Genomic DNA, 22172 nt, shown 5'->3' on the forward strand with positions numbered 1-22172 from the left:
CAGCTGAGAACCAAGGAGCCCGATTGTTAAGGCTGCAAGTTAGCTGAACAGTGTAAACCAGAAGTGGTGACATATTGGTGAACTGTAAAGACTTGACAGTGGGAGTGGACAGGACAGTTCATCGGAAATGTAAGTAGAAGAATTTTGAAGCACATTGGAAACCTGTAAAAGCAGGACCTGAAACATCTGGAGAGCTGTAAATCATCCAGGAGTGCTTCGGGGAGCTAGAAACGTGAATTGGGAGCGCTTGTGCAAGCAGTGGAGCTTGGAGTCACGCCTATGAACTTGCTGCAGCCCGAAGGATGTAGAGATGTGTCTGAGATCGTGCGAGCTTTGGAAAGGAGATACAATAGTCTTGTCTTTGGACAGACATTGTTGACTGGATTGTTTCTTTCATGTGAAACAAACAAAAAAATAACAGAAACACAGGGACTCCCACCCAAACACACCGATCTATGCCCAGGAATTTTTTTAATAAGGCCGTGGCTTAACATCTTAAAGCTGCTGACTGTAGAACAGGGGAACAGTGTTTGAGTCTTGCTTGCGTCCATGCCTAATAAAAAATAAATAAACACAGTCACATGATTACAAGTTAACAACAAAAAAGACCAATCGAAAGGCAACTGCAGACGCTGCAACTGTATTGGTGGTAGGAATGTGTAAACACTTAGAGGAAAAACAGCTGACATTTTGACCAGGAGTGGTGCTTGCGTGTGTGTGCGTTTTACACTCGTGCTTGTGGCGCGCCGCTGCTGTCTCCCGCAAGGTGGATGCCGCCACAAGTACGAGTGTGTGCTTGAAAATGAGCTGAGCGACGGCTAAAGGCCCTCCTATGCAGCGCATGCATGCTGCGTAGGCAAGACCTAAAAAGAATAAAACTTACAGACTTGCATCTGTAACTCAACAGGAGCATGTCCCAGGCAATGACAGCAAACAACCACGTGCTCTGAACAGGAGCACAGCGACTTTCCTGCCACTGTGCTGCCAAAAGTACACTGCATTCCACCATGCTCAGCAAAAACAAGGCAATCAAGAGAGAATGCCAACTAACACTGAAGATGAGGTGGACTAAATGGGAAAAATTATTTTAAAATGTTTTAGAAAATGGGAGTAATTAGTGCTATAAACAATGAGTTGCAGACTTCCGTCCCGCAAGCGAGGAAGAAGGTACAATAGAGAGCTCTAGCAATTTTAATCCAAACCTTATTTGATTTTCAGAGGTAAAGTACTCTAATGAACAGTAAATATTTTAAGCACTACCCTCCTCTTAACATTAACTCCCTGCCTTTAGTTTTGGTTGAAGTCCTCGTACCTCCAACTTGATGCTGTCTGCCCTACCAAAATAAAAGGTCAACCTCTCTTCATCTCATTCTTTTACTAAGCTCTTTCGCTCTACAGGGGTCTGGCTGTTAGATGCTGTGGAGTGGATGAAAAGTCTTCACAAGGGTTCTTGGTGGCCTGCCATCGTATATCATGAACAGGGATTTATTTTTGTCTGCCCCTAGGTTCTCTTACTGTCACTATATATATATATATATATATATATATATATATATATATATATATATATATATATATATATATATATATTCACTTAAAAAACCATAGCTTTCACACATGTTATAGTTAGCTGGACATTTCACTCGTAAAAAACCAATGAAATTCCCCCGTTATAGTTAGTTCAGATAACTATAACTCGCGCGACCGCCACTCTATCACAAGGATGATGTCATGAGTGATGTCATGAGTGATGCCACTGACCATGTCATGAGTGATGTAATATGTGACGTCATCAGCAGTGGATTGCGGGCGCGCGAGTTATAGTTATCTGAACTAACTATAACGGGGGAATTTCATTGGTTTTTTACGAGTGAAATGTCCAGCTAACTATAACATGTGTGAAACCTATGGTTTTTATAAGTGAATTTGCAAGGTTTTTTAAATGCTAATTCCTAACTATAACGTGTGTGAAACCTATGGTTTTTTAAGGGAATTTGTACGGTTTTTTAAATGCTAAGTTATGTATTTATTAATTTATTTATTTATTCAAGGTTTTTCACCGTGCGCGCACTGTGCACGCACGGTGCACTACGCGCACCGCGTTTTTTACCAAAAATAATAAAATGTTTTTTTCACCCTTGGGGGTCCTTCTGTGACCCCCTGACAAAGGCTAGGGGGTCAGGAACTCTCTTCCCTGCCCCCTTTTCACGTTTTCCACCTTTTTTCCACCTTTCCTTTTCAGTGCGACAGACAAAATGGCGGCCGACACTTCCTGATTTTGACCGATTCGAATGTTTATTGACATCTATCAACCAATCAGAATTTCGCTCGTGCACGGCACCGTGCGCGCACAGTGTGCGCACGGTGCGCACGTATAGATATTTATATGCTTTTAAATGCTATTTTCTCAGGAAATACTGAACAGATTGACACCAGACCTGCAAAAGGCACTTCCCTGACCTGAGGACTACCTCTCTGCCAAATTTCAAGTAATTCTGTTCAGCCGTTCGGGCTGTACCTTCGACTAAAGGTCCTATGGAAAAATGCATGGGGAAAACGTGTTTTGGGACCCCCCTTTTTTCTCGGCCCCCCCTTGACGTATCACCCCAAGACTTTCAGGGTAGGAGCTGAGCGGAGCGCCCCATTAGTTTTGAAAATTTCGCGAGGATTCGTTAACCGGCGCCAAAGTTATTCAAAATAGAATTTTGAGATTTCCTATGGAAACACGATCCTAACTATAACTATCTACTGGCGACCGCCAGTAGATAATATATATATATATATATATATATATTGCTTCCAATCCTGGTTTCTCCCGTGGGATGCTATTCAAAGAAAAATCTTTATTCCAACAATGTGGCCCAGACGCGTTTCGGTGGACGAGTCCGCCTTCCTCACTGTGTCTGGCCTCACTCTGGTAAGTTAATTTAAGCATTTCAGTACTCGTGACACAAACCAAAAAGGTTGCTTAGCAACCAGAATAATCAGTGATAAACATAGAAAAAATACTAACAGAAAAATAGTTCTTCTGACTCATATTACCTTGATGAGTAATGTATTAGCCACCTTTACCACAAATAACTCAGTGTGGACTGTGTAACATTTTCAACATTCTATTTAAGCATTCAAAACAATTATTGTATTTACATAAATACATAGCGAGGGTATCAGTCCATTGTTATAAGCCCATATCTAACATTGGTAACAAAATTAATAATGATGTTACTTGCCACAAAGTGAAACGCATGTGCTGATATTGATTTTTGAGCATTATAGTCGCTGTGAACTGCAATGCAATATATAAACATAGAGCCCAAGTGGGCAGTGATATATCTGGCATCGGATCATACCCCTTCTCGATTTTGTTGAATTGGTAATGGTGGAAACCCTGAATAGTTATTACTACATTAGGAAATCTAAATAATTAAAGAATAAAGCAAGATAATGATAATAGGTATGTGATGAATGAAACATAATGTGAAAAGACAAAAAGGGAAAGGAAGAGTGAGTTAGATCTCATGGGGTTGGTTTAAAAATCTAGAGTGGGCAGTCTTCTACATCATAGTTTTAGCAGTGATAGATGATTAAAGGTGTACACTCATAGCTTCGTCAGCATTCATACCATTCAGAATTTTACAATCCAACTGGATTATATATCTTGACTCCAGTCTCCTAAGTGCTAGTTGTCTATTGCCACCTCTGATGTTCTTCTTTACACTGTCAATAACAAAGTAAGTAAGATCCTCCGCTTTGCCGCCATGTACCGCATTGATATGGCGAGCCACTGGATATGTGGGGTCATTATTACTGATGGCCCTTAGATGTTGTAGTATCCTAATATGTACGGGATGAATGGTACTTCCCACATACATTTTGTTACAAGTACAACGTAACACATATACCGCGAAATCTGTTTTACAAGTGTAATTCTCCCCAATCTCAAGTGGAGTTTTTCTTAGAGGAGTGGAAACTGATCTGGTGTTAATTCTATGTTTGCAGGTTTTGCACTTTGTGCATTTGAAAAAGCCTTTTTGGGATTTGAGCCAACTGGCACCTTTGTCCTGCGCAGGAGCGTTGGACACTGTTAGACCTGGCACCTTGGCGTGAGTTTCCCTTCCACTTTTTGATGGTGTGCCTCGATTGTTTTGCTGGTGTTGTCCGCTCAGGGCACTGCGCCACGGCTAATCCGTGCCGCAGTGCAAGTGCTCCCTAGGTAAAGTGTACCTGTAATTGATGTTCCTGATTGGTTTATTGGATTCACTGTCAGTCCCCAGTAGAGTGCACCAGGGGTGCCAGGGCTTGTGAATGCCAATGCTGCTGGTGGGCTTGCAGCGCTGGTTGCGCCACCCACAGAAAGCGGCCGTGTAAAATGTGTCTAGGCGTCTGCCACCGCAGACCCTGTGCGCGGTCCGGGACCGTCGCGCTGACTGCGCAAGTGCCCCCACTTGCCAGTCCCTAAACCTTCCCTTACCGACATATTAGCCACCCCTCTGGTAGGCCCAAGGGCAGGGTGCATTGTAGGCCTAAGGTAGGACATGCCCTGATGTGTGTGGCATGTCTTAGTAGTGAATTACAGCCATTTTCGTTTTTCACTATTGAAGGCTACCTGCTCTCCATAGGCCAGAATGGGCTGCTGGGATCACGCCAACGCTGTGACCCCAGTGGACTCAGAGAGCATGGTAGAATGTCAAGTTTAGTATGCCTGAACTCAGAATAATAAAATACTTCTTGTAGTCAAGTTTATTTTAATATCCTGGGTTTGTAAATACTACTTTTAGAAAGTTAGTATTTACTGACCTGACCATCTCAGTCCGCCTCTGCTGTGTGTGTGTGTCCTGCCTAGCAACAGTAAGGAGCAGGGTTGGGGAATCCCCAGAGACAGGTTGGCTGCCAGGTGGTGGGTAGAGAGATGACACCTGGATGGGTGGGAGGAGTACACCTTGACTCTTGAATAGACCTGTGCTCTGCCACCACAAAGCCGGCGCCGCCCCCTGTGGGCCCTGCTGCTGAAAGGAAAGAGCAGAGTCACCATAACAAAGTGCTCCAGAACTGGACTGAGCCAGGCCTAGGCCCCCTGGCGCTAAAGAACAAAAGAATCATGGTATAAAAGTAGGAGCCTGGCTCCTAAGAAATTAGAATCCTGTTTACCACAAAGAACCTCTACCCGACTAGAAGGAGAAGAAGACGCTGGAGGAGCTGGCCTGCTGCTTGCCTTGCTGAGAAAGGAGAGGAAGAGACTTACTGAAAAGACTTTGCTACTTTGTGCTTGAACATTCTCCAAGGGCTTGATCTGAGCTTGCCCCCTGAACTGAACCCCAGGACCAGTGGGTTCTCTGTGCTTTTGCTCGTCCTCCAATTCGAGCCGTGTGTGCATCCCGCTGGAAAGAGACTGCGCCCCTCATCGCCCCTCCTAGGGCCGTGACACTCAGAAGCTTGCCTGCCTCAAACCCGTGAGAGCCCCGCTCCGTCCAGAGCCGCTCTCTGTCCCCGGGCCAGGCCGCCTGCATCCCTGTCACCGCCTGCTACTGGAGCGCGCTGACCGCGCTATCACCCCTCCCGCCGGAAACCGTCCGACGACTGTGATCTACGCCGGGTCATCCAGCTGCACTGACCGTGCCCTGCGATCCCGCTTCGCTATCCCCGGACATCTCAGGCCGCGCCGCCCCCGCTGTGGAGACCCCCCGGCACCGCCGTGCTAAAGGGTCGCTGGCCGCGCCTGCCTACGTGCCCACACCTGCTGATTGAGGACCCAAGAACACTTCCCAAGCTGAGAGTCGCACCGACCTGTGCCGACTCTCCACATCACGAAAGAAGTTCCAGTATCGGGCTCGGGGCCCGCAACGCCTTATTTCCCCATTCGCAGGAGCCGATCTCTGTGAGTACTGGAACCACAAGTAACATTTGCAAGAGACTACAAGGTCTCCATTTGAAGCTACGAACAAAGAACATTTGCCTGCTTTACAACCTGGTGGCCTAGCGAAAACGTTATTGGTCTTGTGATAAGTCTGCTGAGATATATATACCTATTTTTACATAAAGAAGCGTATTTTTATATATATCCAAGTCTGGTGTCCGTTTCTGGGGGGATTGATGTATTTACTGTGTGTATGATTGTAAGTGCTTAACCAACAACGCCTGAGGAATCGCCTTGGCTGCTCACGCCACGCACCTAGAGGGTGAGCAAGGGTCATTCGCGAGGGGTTATCCTGTGCCCTGACGTGGAGGAGAGGGTTCCTGCTTGACACAAGGGCAACCTTGCGCCAACCAGAGATCCCCGACTCTAACATTGTTGGCAGCGGCTGGGATTTCGGATTTGCACTTGTAATTTACATACAGTGAATTATTAATCACCAGATAGTGAGAGCAGACCAAATAACGCAGCCACAGGTTTTTATTTGTTGAACTTTGTTGAGACATCTGCCATTACTGCAACCATGCCTAGCTCACTCTCCGCTGGGAGAGCACTCTCTGTGATTTCCGGAATAGATGAGGTGGATTGGGAGAGACTGGAAGGCTACTCGATGGAGCAATTGAAAGGCTACAGTGTAAAATTCTGAGTCCCCCATGCTGGATTCAAGAGGAAAACCCAGTACACCAAGGCGTTGAGAGCCTGGAAGGAGTCAAGAGACCCACGGAATGCGGGGGACATCGTTCCACCCGACAACCTTGAGGAGCCCAGCAGAGTCCGGTCGCCAGAGGAGCTGGCAGACAGGGCAGCAGACAGGGCGCATGCAATGGAGATGGCAAAGTTGGCAGGACAAATGGAAATGGAAAAACAGAAGTTGGCCCTGGAGGCACAACAACGCCAAATGGATCATGATATAAGATTGAAGGAGTTGGAGCTGAAGGCGAAAAGTTTGGACACCGCTCCTTCTGGTGGCAGCACTCCACCGGTGCAGGTAGAGTCCAAGGTGTACATCCCCAAAGATGTAGTAAAGGAGTATTTTAGAAAGGATGACATAGGGCAGTGGTTTAGAGCCTACGAGGTGGCCATGTCTTCACACCGGGTCCCTGAGAAAGACTGGGGAGCGGGGTTGTGGGGAAGGTTCCTTGCTGAAGGGCGTGACACACTGTTAGATTTACCCTTAGATCTCCAAGCCTCATACCCCCATATGAAGGAAGCTTTAATGACCAGGTATGGGTTAACTCCTGAGCTATATAGACAGAGGTTCAGGGAGACTAAGAAGATCCCTGAGAGTACGTATGTGGAGTATGTGACCTTTTTCTGCAGAGCGCTGGATGGTTGGGTGAAGGGTAGCAAAGTGAATGATTATCAAGGGCTGCTTGATTTAATTGCATGGGAGCACTTGTCCAGTCAATGTTTTCCTGAGCTACGCCAGCACCTGATTGATAGCAAGCTGTCCAACCCGAGGAAGCTTGCTGAGGAGGCGGACCGCTGGCTCAGCACCAGGGTCCACAAGGGTCAAGTGGGAGACTCCGCCAAAGGTGGGCAGGGTCCCCAGCAGAAGAGTGGGGGGGACAGGGGTAAACAGAAGGGGTTCCAAAAAGGCCCCCAAAGTAATTCCCAAGGGAACCAGCAGAAGGGTTCTCAGCCTCCCCCACCCCCGCAGCAGAACGGGGCCCCGACAGGTAGACCTGTTCCAAAGGGGCCCTTCAATTGTTATAGGTGTGGTGACCCGGGTCACATTGCCTCGGATCCTAAGTGTCGCCTGTTTGGTAAGACCGCACCCACTGGTGCTCCACCCCGGCAAGTAGCTAGTGTTAACTTTGGGGAGGAGGTAGCAGTCCAGGAGGGTGGGGGTCCCGGGCAGATGACCCTAGTCTCGCTAGGAGACAGTGAGATGGTCCCTGAAACCTACTTACCCTCTAACACTAAGAAATATGGGCAAGTAGTGACCATCAATGGAAAGAAGGTTGAGGCTCTTAGAGATACAGGAGCCAGCGTGACCTCGGTGAGGCAACACCTGGTGTCTCAAGAGCAGATTGTACCCAATGCCTACTGTAGGGTTGTCAATGCTGACAACATAGAGAGTCGTTGTCCAATGGCTCAAGTTCCCTTTGAGTGGGGGGAGGTCTCTGGTACTCTACAAGTCGCTGTGAGAACTGACATGCCTGTAGACTGTCTGCTAGGGAACGACCTGGAGAGCTCCCCTTGGGAAAAGGTGGAGAAGACCACGCATCTGAGGATGGTGGGTCTACCCGACTGGGCGTGCGTGACCACCCGGTCCATGGCAGCCAGTAGGGGTGTTGAGAGGGTCCTGGAGCCTGAGGGAAAGGTCCAGGAACCGGCCTTAGGGAGAAGGCGCAGGAGGCGCGGGAAGCCGGCCCCCGAAGTTCCCACGGCCCAGGAGGAAGCAGACCCGGAGGGGGATGCTCTGGAGCCAACCGGGGAACAGATTGCCGAACTGGGAGACCTGCCTGAGCTGACCCATTGGCAGCAAGAAGGAGGTCCCTCCAGGGAGGAATTCTGCAGGGAGCAGAAAGAATGCCCTTCTCTCGTGGGTATGCGGCAACAGGCTGCCGACCAGGCCAATGGTGTTCAGGCCAAAACACATTACGTGTACTGGGAGAGTGACCTCCTGTATTCCGAGCCTAAGGCTGCTGAACCTGGGTCAGCCCGTGTGCTGGTGGTACCCCAGAAGTTCAGAACCTTCCTACTGGGGCTGGCTCACGATGTGCCGTTAGCAGGACATTTGGGGATGGACAAGACCTATGACAGGCTTGTCACCCACTTTTACTGGCCCCAAATGCACAAGAATTCAGATTCCTACTGCAGAACCTGTCAGACTTGCCAGGCAAGTGGTAAGAGCGGAGGGCAGCACAAGGCTCCTCTGCAACCTTTCCCCGTGGTCGGTACGCCATTCCAGCGAGTGGGTATTGACATTGTGGGGCCTCTGGACCCCAAGACGGCCCTGGGCAACAGGTTCATCCTGGTCTTGGTGGACCATGCCACCCGGTACCCTGAAGCCATCCCTCTGAGGACAGTGACGGCCCCCGTGGTGGGACGGGCACTGATGGGAATTTTCTCCCGAGTGGGATTCCCTCTAGAGGTGGTGAGCGACAGGGGGACCAATTTCATATCCACGTATATGAAATCCCTGTGGAAGGAGTGTGGGGTAACTTACAAGTTCACCACTCCTTACCACCCCCAAGGAAATGGGTTGGTTGAGAGATTCAACCGAACCCTCAAAGGCATGATCATGGGCCTGGACGGTCCAATGAGGCGTAAGTGGGACGTCCTCTTGCCATGCCTGCTCTTCGCTTACCGAGAGGTGCCACAGAAGTCTCTAGGGTTCAGCCCCTTTGAGCTTCTGTATGGTCACCCGGTAAGAGGACCTCTGAGTTTGGTGAAGGAAGGCTGGGAGCAATCTCCCAGGAAACCTCCCCAGAATGTATATAGTTACATGCTGGCCTTCCGAAACCAGACTAGGCGTTTCAGGCAACTTGCTGAGGCAAATCTGGAAGCCAGCCAGGAGGAGATGAAGCGGTGGTACGACCGGAATGCCACTCTGGTAGAGCTTCAACCTGGACAAAAGGTGTGGGTCTTGGCCCCAGTGGAGCCTTGTGCACTTCAGGATAAGTGGACAGGTCCATTTGAGGTTGTGGAGCGCAAAAGTCCTATCACCTACTTGGTGGACACATGCGGTCTCCCAGGAACCCTTTGAGGGTCCTACATGTTAACCGCCTTAAGCCCCACTTAGAGAGGACCGAAGTGGGCATGCTGCTGGCCACTGATGATGGAATGGAAGAGGAGACCGAGCCTCTTCCTGACCTCTTAGTAGCCTCTGAGAAAGATGGGTCAGTGGATGGAGTTACCCTCTCACCCTCCCTGACGCCCGAACAACAGGAAGATTGCCGCCACTTGCTGGGGCAGTTTCCCGATAGATTCTCCCTGGTTCCTGGTGTCACAGATTGGTGCGTCCATGATGTGGACACAGGAGACAGCTTACCTGTGAAGCACAAGGCTTACAGGGTAACTGACAGGGTCAGAGCTTGCATTAAGGAGGAGGTCTCCAAAATGCTTGCGCTAGGGGTGGTTGAGTCCTCCAGCAGTCCTTGGTCCAGCCCCGTGGTCTTGGTCCCCAAAGCTGCTGCGCCGGGAGCCACACCTGAACTCCGGTTCTGTGTGGACTACAGAGGACTCAATTCAGTAACGAAGACTGACGCGCACCCCATCCCCAGAGCTGATGAGCTCATTGATCGGCTGGGGGCTGCCCGGTTCCTCAGCACGTTTGATTTAACGTCTGGGTACTGGCAGATCGCCTTGACCGATGGGGCCAAAGAGAGGTCAGCATTCTCTACGCCAGATGGGCACTTCCAGTTCCGAGTCATGCCATTTGGAATGAAGAATGCCCCTGCCACCTTTCAGAGGTTGGTCAACCAGGTACTGGTTGGGCTGGATGCGTTCAGTGCCGCCTACCTGGATGACATCGCGGTGTTCAGCGCCACCTGGCCCGAACACCTGCACCACCTCTGGGAAGTGTTGATGGCTCTGCGCCGAGCAGGCCTCACGATCAAGGCAAGCAAGTGCCAGATCGGGCAGGGTTCCGTGGTGTACTTGGGACACCAAGTGGGGAGTGGCAAGGTGGCACCCTTGCAACTCAAAATTGAGACCATCCTGGCTTGGGAACCCCCCAAGACGCAGACCGCAGTGAGGGCCTTCCTGGGGCTCACTGGGTACTACAGGAGGTTTGTCAAGGGCTATGGAACGATTGTTGCCCCCTTGACAGAGCTGACTTCCAAGAAGCAGCCCAGGAACGTGATTTGGACTGACATCTGTCAGAAAGCTTTCGACACCCTGAAGACTGCCATGTGCACGGCGCCCGTGCTCTTGGCCCCTGACTTCTCCAAGGAATTCCTAGTACAGACAGACGCTTCAGAGCATGGTGTAGGGGCTGTTCTCTCACAGATGACTGAGGAGGGCTGGGACCAACCCGTAGCCTTCATCAGTAGGAGGTTACTTCCACGGGAAAGTAGGTGGAGTGCAATTGAGCGAGAAGCATTTGCTGTGGTCTGGGCGCTGAAGAAGCTAAGACCCTACTTGTTTGGGTCTCACTTCCGGGTTCAGACAGACCACAGGCCCCTCAGATGGTTGATGCAAATGAGGGGTGAGAACCCGAAGCTGTTGAGGTGGTCCATCTCCCTACAGGGTATGGACTTTACGGTGGAACACCGTCCTGGTACAGATCACGCCAACGCTGACGGTCTGTCCAGGTATTTCCGCCTTAGTGACGAGGAACCCCCTGGGCAAGGGTAGTTCTCCCCACATTTCAGCTGGAGGGGACACGTGTTAGACCTGGCACCTTGGCGTGAGTTTCCCTTCCACTTTTTGATGGTGTGCCTCGATTGTTTTGCTGGTGTTGTCCGCTCAGGGCACTGCGCCACGGCTAATCCGTGCCGCAGTGCAAGTGCTCCCTAGGTAAAGTGTACCTGTAATTGATGTTCCTGATTGGTTTATTGGATTCACTGTCAGTCCCCAGTAGAGTGCACCAGGGGTGCCAGGGCTTGTGAATGCCAATGCTGCTGGTGGGCTTGCAGCGCTGGTTGCGCCACCCACAGAAAGCGGCCGTGTAAAATGTGTCTAGGCGTCTGCCACCGCAGACCCTGTGCGCGGTCCGGGACCGTCGCGCTGACTGCGCAAGTGCCCCCACTTGCCAGTCCCTAAACCTTCCCTTACCGACATATTAGCCACCCCTCTGGTAGGCCCAAGGGCAGGGTGCATTGTAGGCCTAAGGTAGGACATGCCCTGATGTGTGTGGCATGTCTTAGTAGTGAATTACAGCCATTTTCGTTTTTCACTATTGAAGGATACCTGCTCTCCATAGGCCAGAATGGGCTGCTGGGATCACGCCAACGCTGTGACCCCAGTGGACTCAGAGAGCATGGTAGAATGTCAAGTTTAGTATGCCTGAACTCAGAATAATAAAATACTTCTTGTAGTCAAGTTTATTTTAATATCCTGGGTTTGTAAATACTACTTTTAGAAAGTTAGTATTTACTGACCTGACCATCTCAGTCCGCCTCTGCTGTGTGTGTGTGTCCTGCCTAGCAACAGTAAGGAGCAGGGTTGGGGAATCCCCAGAGACAGGTTGGCTGCCAGGTGGTGGGTAGAGAGATGACACCTGGATGGGTGGGAGGAGTACACCTTGACTCTTGAATAGACCTGTGCTCTGCCACCACAAAGCCGGCGCCGCCCCCTGTGGGGCGGCTGATGTCTCTGCCCTGCTGCTGAAAGGAAAGAGCAGAGTCACCATAACAAAGTGCTCCAGAACTGGACTGAGCCAGGCCTAGGCCCCCTGGCGCTAAAGAACAAAAGAATCATGGTATAAAAGTAGGAGCCTGGCTCCTAAGAAATTAGAATCCTGTTTACCACAAAGAACCTCTACCCGACTAGAAGGAGAAGAAGACGCTGGAGGAGCTGGCCTGCTGCTTGCCTTGCTGAGAAAGGAGAGGAAGAGACTTACTGAAAAGACTTTGCTACTTTGTGCTTGAACATTCTCCAAGGGCTTGATCTGAGCTTGCCCCCTGAACTGAACCCCAGGACCAGTGGGTTCTCTGTGCTTTTGCTCGTCCTCCAATTCGAGCCGTGTGTGCATCCCGCTGGAAAGAGACTGCGCCCCTCATCGCCCCTCCTAGGGCCGTGACACTCAGAAGCTTGCCTGCCTCAAACCCGTGAGAGCCCCGCTCCGTCCAGAGCCGCTCTCTGTCCCCGGGCCAGGCCGCCTGCATCCCTGTCACCGCCTGCTACTGGAGCGCGCTGACCGCGCTATCACCCCTCCCGCCGGAAACCGTCCGACGACTGTGATCTACGCCGGGTCATCCAGCTGCACTGACCGTGCCCTGCGACCCCGCTTCGCTATCCCCGGACATCTCAGGCCGCGTCGCCCCCGCTGTGGAGACCCCCCGGCACCGCCGTGCTAAAGGGTCGCTGGCCGCGCCTGCCTACGTGCCCACACCTGCTGATTGAGGACCCAAGAACACTTCCCAAGCTGAGAGTCGCACCGACCTGTGCCGACTCTCCACATCACGAAAGAAGTTCCAGTATCGGGCTCGGGGCCCGCAACGCCTTATTTCCCCGTTCGCAGGAGCTGATCTCTGTGAGTACTGGAACCACAAGTAACATTTGCAAGAGACTACAAGGTCTCCATTTGAAGCTACGAACAAAGAACATTTGCCTGCTTTACAACCTGGTGGCCTAGCGAAAACGTTATTGGTCTTGTGATAAGTCTGCTGAGATATATATACCTATTTTTACATAAAGAAGCGTATTTTTATATATATCCAAGTCTGGTGTCCGTTTCTGGGGGGATTGATGTATTTACTGTGTGTATGATTGTAAGTGCTTAACCAACAACGCCTGAGGAATCGCCTTGGCTGCTCACGCCACGCACCTAGAGGGTGAGCAAGGGTCATTCGCGAGGGGTTATCCTGCGCCCTGACGTGGAGGAGAGGGTTTCTGCTTGACACAAGGGCAACCTTGCGCCAACCAGAGATCCCCGACTCTAACAGACACAATTTCTTGTTTCATCGATTTGGCTCTCCTGAAGGTTAACTGGGGAAGCTTAGTGCAAGATGGGCCTATGGTGGGATCACAGCGCAATATTGGCCAATGTCTATACAGAATTTTCCGTAGATTGTAATGGTATGTGTTATATCCTGTAATTAATCTTGGTGTCTGTTTTACAGACTCCCTTGGGATTATCCTGCTTTCCTTGTTTTTAAATATTAGATCTTCCCTAGTGATAGCTATACACTTCTGTTTTGCTGTTTCTAAGGTTTTCGACTTATAGCCTCTGTTGCTAAGTCTCTTATATATATATATATATATATATATATATAAATATATATATATATATATATATATATATATATATATATATATATATATATATATATATATATATATATATGCAGAGAACTCCGTCTTGAATATCTCATTCACCAGGAAGGACGAAAACGGACCCACACAGCTTCGTGCAAAGGTATTTATTATTCCATTAGAACACCAAGCACCGCCATGACGCGTTTCGGCCCCAGAAAGGCCTTGATCACATGACGCTGCCAGGAAAAACCATCTGATTTAAAGTGAAAGTGAAAATCACGTGACTGTGAGGCAAATAGACATAGAAAACATATATCGATGTATCAATACATAAATACATTGTGATCAATTGGTCTTTTGTAGTAATTTACACCAACGAATTGTCATGACAAATATCTTGACCTAAGTGTGCAAAAATGCAACAGTGTAAAATGAGCATGTGCAAATAGGCAAATTACATCTATCCCAATGGTGGGAGTAAAAGCACGAATCGTATATAATAACTGGGGTAAAAACAATGTGCAAATGCGCTTAGAGTCCAGAACCCCAACCGGCAAAGCTGATATTTATGTACTGCCTCAAATGGAATGTGCAAAATATAAGCAATAGTGCAAAAAAGCCCAATGCAATTATATACATTTCATGTTGCATAGAATACAATTAATTTAACATGGAAAGTTCCATCATGAGCATGTTTTAACCTTGATCAATGGTCATGTCACATCAGACCAACTAACATAAATGTATAAAAAAAGTTTTTTTCTCCCATCAATTTATTTGAAGTACTTAAGAGAATGGTAGTAAATCATACCCAAGTGGGTCATGGAATTGATGCATTCCCATGTAGATGGGATGTCCCTGATCTCTTATCAGAAACTTAAACCACAATTGATACACTCATGCAAAAAATTAAAATCAATTAATTGATTAAAATATTCATTCAAGATTAAAGTGCCAAATGGTAGTTAAAAATAACCCCTAAAAGCGCTAATAAAAATGTATTACGTCATAAATACCTAAAATTACCATATGTATAAAATCACATATATATAATTGCTTGGGGGAACAAACTATATTGTTTGATAATCAGGGAGACCCTTTGTACTCCGACTTGTAAAATAAAAAATGGTGAAATGGTCTCTAAATACAACCATATGAAGCCCACTTGGGCTCCACGTCTAATCTGCCTCAAACAGACACGTTATATTGATATAGCATCAAAAAGAGGAGAGGAGTGAAAAAAGAAAAAGCAAATATTAAAATCAGGGAAAATAATATGTCTGCCATATGACTTTACAGTACTGAGGTCAGACATTTGTGTTTAACACAATACAGATAGCTGTAGGTGAAATATCGCAAGAGTGGGAGAATTAAAGGCAGGTGAAAAAATCCTCACTCGAGTTGAGCCCATTCGGAGTTTTGGTGTCTAACTCGAGGATGTACCTTGTCTCTAACTTTCTTAACAAGGCTTTGCGGTCACCACCACGTCGAAGGGGTGGGACAGTATCCACCACAAAGTAACTCAAATAGTCTAGGCAACTACCATGGATCTCTTTAAAGTGCCTAGCAACTGGATATGCTGCGTCGTTATTACTGATAGCCCTCATGTGCTGGAGTATACACTTGTGGACCTGCAACTTGGTACTACCATCATATTGCAGGCCATACGTACACTCCAGCACATAAACAGCAAAATCAGTTTTGCATTTTAGTTTTTTAGAGATAACTACAGGAACATCATTAAAAGGGATTCTGTATGATATTTTGTTCCTTCCTAGTTTACAGGCTTTGCAGGATGCACATTTCATAAAGCCTTTGGTAGATTGTAACCAGGAACTGGTAGTTGATACTTCAGGACTGCTCTTGACAAGCATGTTGTTCATTGAACGTGCTCTGCGAAAGGTTATTTCAGGAGCTTTGGATAGAGTGTCACCAATCACTGGGTCATAACGGACAGCCACCCATTTTTTGTTGAATATCATGCGCAACTTATTGTATTGTTGACTGTACGTGGTAATCATCCTGGGTGATTCGATGACGGCTCTGGATATATTGGCAAACTCAGCTTGATTGGGGCTGCACCCTAACGCTGTAGAACAAGAAATAGTGTTTGCTTTCTTAATCGCACTATCAAGCATATTAACAGTGTACCCCCTAGCTAGAAATCTTTTCTTGCTCTCAACCTGAGCCTTTATGCAGTCAGCATCAACACTACAAATGCGTCTGATACGCAGCATCTCACCATAGGGGATGCTGCGTATCAGATGGTCAGGGTGGTGGCTGGTGGCATGTAGCACCGTGTTGCCCGCTGTGGATTTGCGATGTAACCGGGTCTCCAGATGATTATCATTAATGTACACTTCCACATCCAAAAAGTTTACGGATACCTTGCTAACATGTGCTGTAAATTTAAGATTGAGGTTATTGTCATTGATTTCCTCAATGAACAAATTAGCTGCTGACTCAGAACCTCTCCAAATGAGGAACAAATCGTCTATGTAACGGTACCAGGTTATTATATGGTTGGTCAGAATATGCCCAAACCTAGCCGTAAGGACCTGCTCCTCCCACAGTCCCATATGTAGACACACGTAACTGGTGGAGAAGCAAGCCCCCATAGCCACACCTCTCATTTGTTGGAACACCTGACTTTGGAACAAAAAGTCGTTGTTATTTAAACATGTCAAGATCATGTCAGACAGCATTTTGTTATGTTTCAGCATATGGAGTGGTTTTGTCCGTGAATAATGTTCAACTGCTCTGACACCATCCAGATGGTGTATGCTGGTGTACAGAGCAGTGACGTCAAGATTTATTAGCAAGTAATCCTCTTGCCAAATTATAGTGTCTATCTTTCTCAGGAAATCCCCTGTATCCTGTAAATACGATGGTAAATTTTTGACATGCTCCTGTAGGAAATAATCAATATACCCCGAAGTATTCTCCATGATACTGTTCTTTGCGGAAATTATAGGTCTCCCAGGAGGTTTGTTGGGGTATTTGTGTATCTTTGAAATTAGGTGTATTACTGGAATTACCGGATGGTTTCCTTTGAGGAATTTAAATTCGGCACTGCTTAGTAACCCAGCACTTTTCCATGATAGCAGTTTTGTGTTGAAGTCATTCCAAGCTAGTTTTACCGTCTTCCAATCACCCCGCCTGTAACATTGTCGATCATTCAGGTGTAGGAGTGCTTCATCCATATACATTGTCCTCGGCCAGAGGACAACATTGCCCCCCGTGTCCGATTGGCGAATAATCACATTATTGTTGCTCTGTAGTTTCTTCATTAGGCTGCCATAACAGTTGTTTTGATGTGAGCTTTTTCGTTGAGCCTGTAGTGTGGATGTGTGCATTCTTTTAAGATGAGTAGTCACTGACTCATTGTAAATATCGATCTTATCATGCAACATAATGGGATTGAATGTAGACCTTGGTTTAAATTGTGTCAAGCCAGGCATATCCATTCTGGTCAAAGCATCAATGTAGGTTGTTGTATCCTCAAGTGTGCCTTCTCTATATAATTTCTGTAGGTTACACATCAAATCATACTCCTTAGCTGTTATAATCGGTGGACTTAAAATTTCACATGGTGCTGCACTTTGAATTGTGTGCTGTTTAGTTTTGTTTAATAAGTGAAATTTGAGCAATTTGAGTTTGCGGGTGTACTTGTATAAGTCAATGCGAGTTTGTGCATAATTGAAATTGTTCGGCGGCCAGTATGATAGTCCAAGTGATAGAGTTTTATTTTCAGTGGCAGTGATTTGCATGTCCGTTCAGTTGACTATTGAAAGAGGTTCACCAGAGGGAAAAATCATTTCCGACTCAATTTTCTCTGTGGTTTTTTGTTATTGGACTTCCCGCCGCTGTCTGTTTTTGTGGCATTGTCTGCGCTCGCGGCGTTTGAAGTTTGCTCTTTGTGTTGTTTTTTTTTACTTTGGGCGCGTGGTCTTAGGGTTTGTCTGCGATCCTGGCGCAGGCAATCCACTTCCTGCGCCAGTGAAAAGTTTTGTAAACCCCAACCTAAAGCTTGTGGTTGCTTGTTCATTTTCGGACTCGCTACCCGGCACTGAGCTTAAATCTGACATGGAAGTTGACGATTGGGCTGCATCACATGCATTAGATGGCACTGATTGCAGTTGAGTCGTTTTTTCGCCCTTTTCAAAGAATCGAATTTTTTCGCAATGTGAAAATTTGCCCATTTTGATAATCTAAATTATCTCTCTGGAATTTAAACGCCTTGCGTTTTTTAATGATATCTTCTTCTTTGGACAAACGCACATGCATTTCCCCACGATATTTTTTTTCCAATTCTAACCCACCCATTTTTTATATTTGTTCATTTAGTTCATCATTTTTGATTTGTAGATAGGTACGATCACTCTCCGCATATTTTATCAGTATTTTCACTAATCTACACGAAGAGTCCAAGTTACATTCTCTCCATTTGGCCAGCATTTTTGGGTCGGGGTTCTCGTAACTTGGGGCCAACATGATGCAGAGGCCGCGCGGGATGCGCCCCACCTCCAAGTAGCGTGAAAGAGACCTATGCTCCCACCACTTCGATTGTCCTGTGCGCATAGCCTTCTCCAGTTATTTATATATTATTTCTCCTGTTTGCCCTCTCCTATTCCACAATTTTAATCCGTTTCATTTTCTCCTCGTTGTTGGACAGAAGCCTACGTGTGGCTGACTGTGAAGCACCTTTGCTCTCTCTAGGGATCTAACAACATCTAAGGGAAGATAACTCAACAATCAAGGCTCTTGCATCATTCCGTATATGGTGACTCCACCTTTCCTTTCTCCTGTTTGCTGTATTGTGTTTCTCCGGCCCCCTCTCCTGGCCCTCAGCTCTTTGAAGAGATCTCATGGTTATTCAAAGAACTATACATATAAGCAATGTAAATTCTTAGGACAGGCAGAGCCAACAATGAAAGACCCGTTGAGCTGCAATTATATAAGTTAACTTTTTTTTGCTTTCATGCTCATTCTCTCACTCTTGGTCTTACAATGGTTCTACAGGTTTGTCTCCCCCAATCCCACTCTCTCTTTCTCTTTCTGGACCTCGCTTTCTAGGTTTCCTTTGATATCTATGGCTTGTGATTTTTTTCTCTAGGTCTTTCTCTCGTCTCAGTATTGCATCTCCCCCATTATGGTCTGTGCACAGCAGCAGGATTGTCAACAAATAGTTCTTTCATAGGAGAAACTGAGAAAGAATATATCATTTCTACTGTATTCAACCCGATCATTCTTCACCGCACCGTCTTTTGCCTCCCAATGACATTTATACCACATCCTCGCATCCTCACCACACAATGCATCATCCCCTCACCCTGCACAGCTCAGGCTTTCCTCCACAGCCCCTTCATCCTGCACCCACAGAGCTTCTCCCACTCATATCTATTAGCTATTATCATCTGCAGCAGAGCTTTTGGATATTAATAATGCATGTTACATGCAAGACAGGCCTGATAACTGCATCTAATGCTAGAGATTGTGCGTTGTAGGTGCAGGGACTACAAACAAACTGTTTGAATGGTAATCCTAACAAATGGATGCTTAATTGCCATGCTTTTCAGTTTAGAAACTCATTGTTTTCTTAAACAGTTAAAACTAATATCACAGAGAAGGAAACAACTTTCCACTTCTCTGGTGCAAGTTGTACCCGCAGCTTAAAGAAGCGATGAGCTTGTAGAGATCTGTCTTGGAAGGAAGAAGAGAACATAGGATTACCTTTCATATGGTTACGCACAGGGGCTGATTCCTCGCTCCATAAGACAGCATTAGTGATAGTGCTATGTAAGGCTCTGGTGCAGGGCTTGCGTTAAGCACATGGACAGGTTGATGCACATGGACAGGTTGAAGAAGAAAGATGCTGAAGGGCTAAATTCCGACTGCTGACCCAATGACCACATAAAGGTATGCAGAGAAACTGGACTTGGCTTGGCATATTTTAGATTTAGTAAATTAATACAGCCCCATGAGCTGGAAGGCTGAATGTGTTTAGGGTGGAGAGTGGATAGATAGGTTAGGAATGTGTGATGAAGTATTATTGAACCCATTTAACATTCGCTCTGCCCTGCATACTATCTGCTGAATTGTTCGTAAATATTATTATCATACCAATATACATGATTTGCAAGCAAATAATACAAATTAAATTTTTGTATGATGATAAATTAGCATTCATTGTGTGTGTGAGCTGATTTGGGGATACAATGGCAGGGCTCAGTTTATCATCACCTGCAGATAAGAGAGCCTCTGGCGGGCTTGTCTAACTTTTAACACTCCTTGTCTAAGTTGTCTAAAAGGTCATAGCTCACAAAAGGAGGAGTGAGCAACACCTGCCAGTTCTCCATCCCTTTGAAAAGGGTGCAGTGCCTTTTTGGCTAATGGGATCTTCCAAGTTTGGACCCAATAATATTCCAGTGAACACAACACCATTGCCCTGCATGTTCTTCTCCCTTCAGGCCTCCGGAACGTCACCTTCCACTGCACAAGCCTTCCTTTCTTCACATCTATCTCTGCTCATCCCCTGCCCTCCCTATCTTTCTACTTTCAACACTTACCCTCATTTTCCATCCGAGACTTTTCAATCCTCTATCCCACCATCCTCCTCCCTCAAGGCTCTCCTCTCATCTACTTACTCAGCTTTCCTCTGATCCTTTACCATACCGACCCTACAAGACACTACACTGCCTTTCTTCCTGAAAAGAATGGCCTGCCACCCAGATTCCTCCTCCAGAAAGTGTCAGGACACAGGATCAACGAAATTTGGTCTATTTGTTGTTTATTTCTTTATAGTATCCTGGGAAATAGCATCTTACAAATGAATAGGCTGAGATTCAAACCAGTGTCCTGCAGGATACACATAGATTTCCACATAAGTCACAATACTGGCAAATCTATACACAAAGATGTTGTGTGCTTTTTATAGGAATAATCCTAGAACCTATCATATTGTAGCTGAATTTATATATCATGCCTTGCCCTTGATAAGGCGCCAAGTGCATTTGTAGTTGTAATGCAGACTACTTTATGGGAGTGCTTGAATAGGCATGCATTGAAGAGAAATGGAGCTAGAGATAGACACTTTTAAACCTTAGATGCTAATGTGTGGATAAATAGAAAGTATCCGACTGCAATGTGGCATATGCAGGAGGTACTTTGGTGACATTAGTTGCTCATACCACCTTACACTGAATGTGTAGTTGCATGTAAGCATGGGTGTAGGTGAAAGGTGTGTGAATCGACAGAATCATATAGGTTTGTACATACCATATTTAAAGTCATATAAAGAATACAGTCTAGCGACATTGACTACTAAACAAAGGAAAACTGCCCAAAGCCAAATGTTTCCACCTTTTCAGAGGTGCCCTCTTCCATCAGCCGTAGTAAATGTTCTGAACCCATCCAGGAGTGGCATAGGAACAATCATCATACATCAGTGTCAACGTATGCCGTCATGGGTCCACCAAGGAGAGACAGAAGAGAAGCTTTTTAGTCAGAGTATAATATCCTCAGGGGAGTCCAGTCAGAAGCAGCTGAGGAGCAATCACTATATATCCAGGCACACTACATGCTCTGAGGAAGCATCTCATATGAATTGGTACTAAACAACCAGCTTTGGCATACTCTATAGAGACCACTAGTAGCAGCAAAGGGGAAGCCATTATACAACCAGCTAGTGGTCCTCTGCACTATGGAAAAAGCAGTAAGCAACCCACAGGAATGGGCATTCCACTAGCTGCCAAATTATAACCTGTTGCCGAGGTCTATAGTGGTTGTTAAAGACCGTGTACCCAAGTTAAACGCTCGTGCCACAGGCGATAGATAGACAAATAGATGGACAGGCATACAGACTGACTGGCATACAGACAGACAGACAGGCATACAGACAGACAGGCAGACAGACAGACAGACAGACAGATAGATTTTAAGAGAGGCTGATGGATAGACAAAAATGTGCCCTAACTGGCACTGCTGGATTTATGGTCAGTAATTGTTGGAAGAATAACGTCAAAGGCAGCTGGAACTAATAAATAAAGTTGAAGTTCTGCTCATACTAAGCGATACAGAAAAATAAGCAGCCTATTACACTCGAATTTATCTAGCCAGATGCTTTTTAGTGGCTTCAATGAATTGCTTTATTTTTCTTGGATTTATTTTTAAGTATTACTGTAGGAAGGCGAGTCATAGAATGGAGCCCCATGTCTTTCTAGCGTTGGATGTAGAGAAGGCGTTCGACACAATTCACTGGCCCTACCTTCATCAGACATTTCAGAGGTTCGGTTTTCACCTTAATTTCCAGCGTTGGGTTAAATTGCTCTACCAGACCCCTACCGTGGTGGTGAGGGGTCTGGTAGGGCAATGGGGGGCTCCCCTCAGC

Source organism: Triturus cristatus, chromosome 4_1, assembly GCF_964204655.1.
Source record: "Triturus cristatus chromosome 4_1, aTriCri1.1, whole genome shotgun sequence".
In the NCBI taxonomy this organism is placed as follows: domain Eukaryota; kingdom Metazoa; phylum Chordata; class Amphibia; order Caudata; family Salamandridae; genus Triturus; species Triturus cristatus.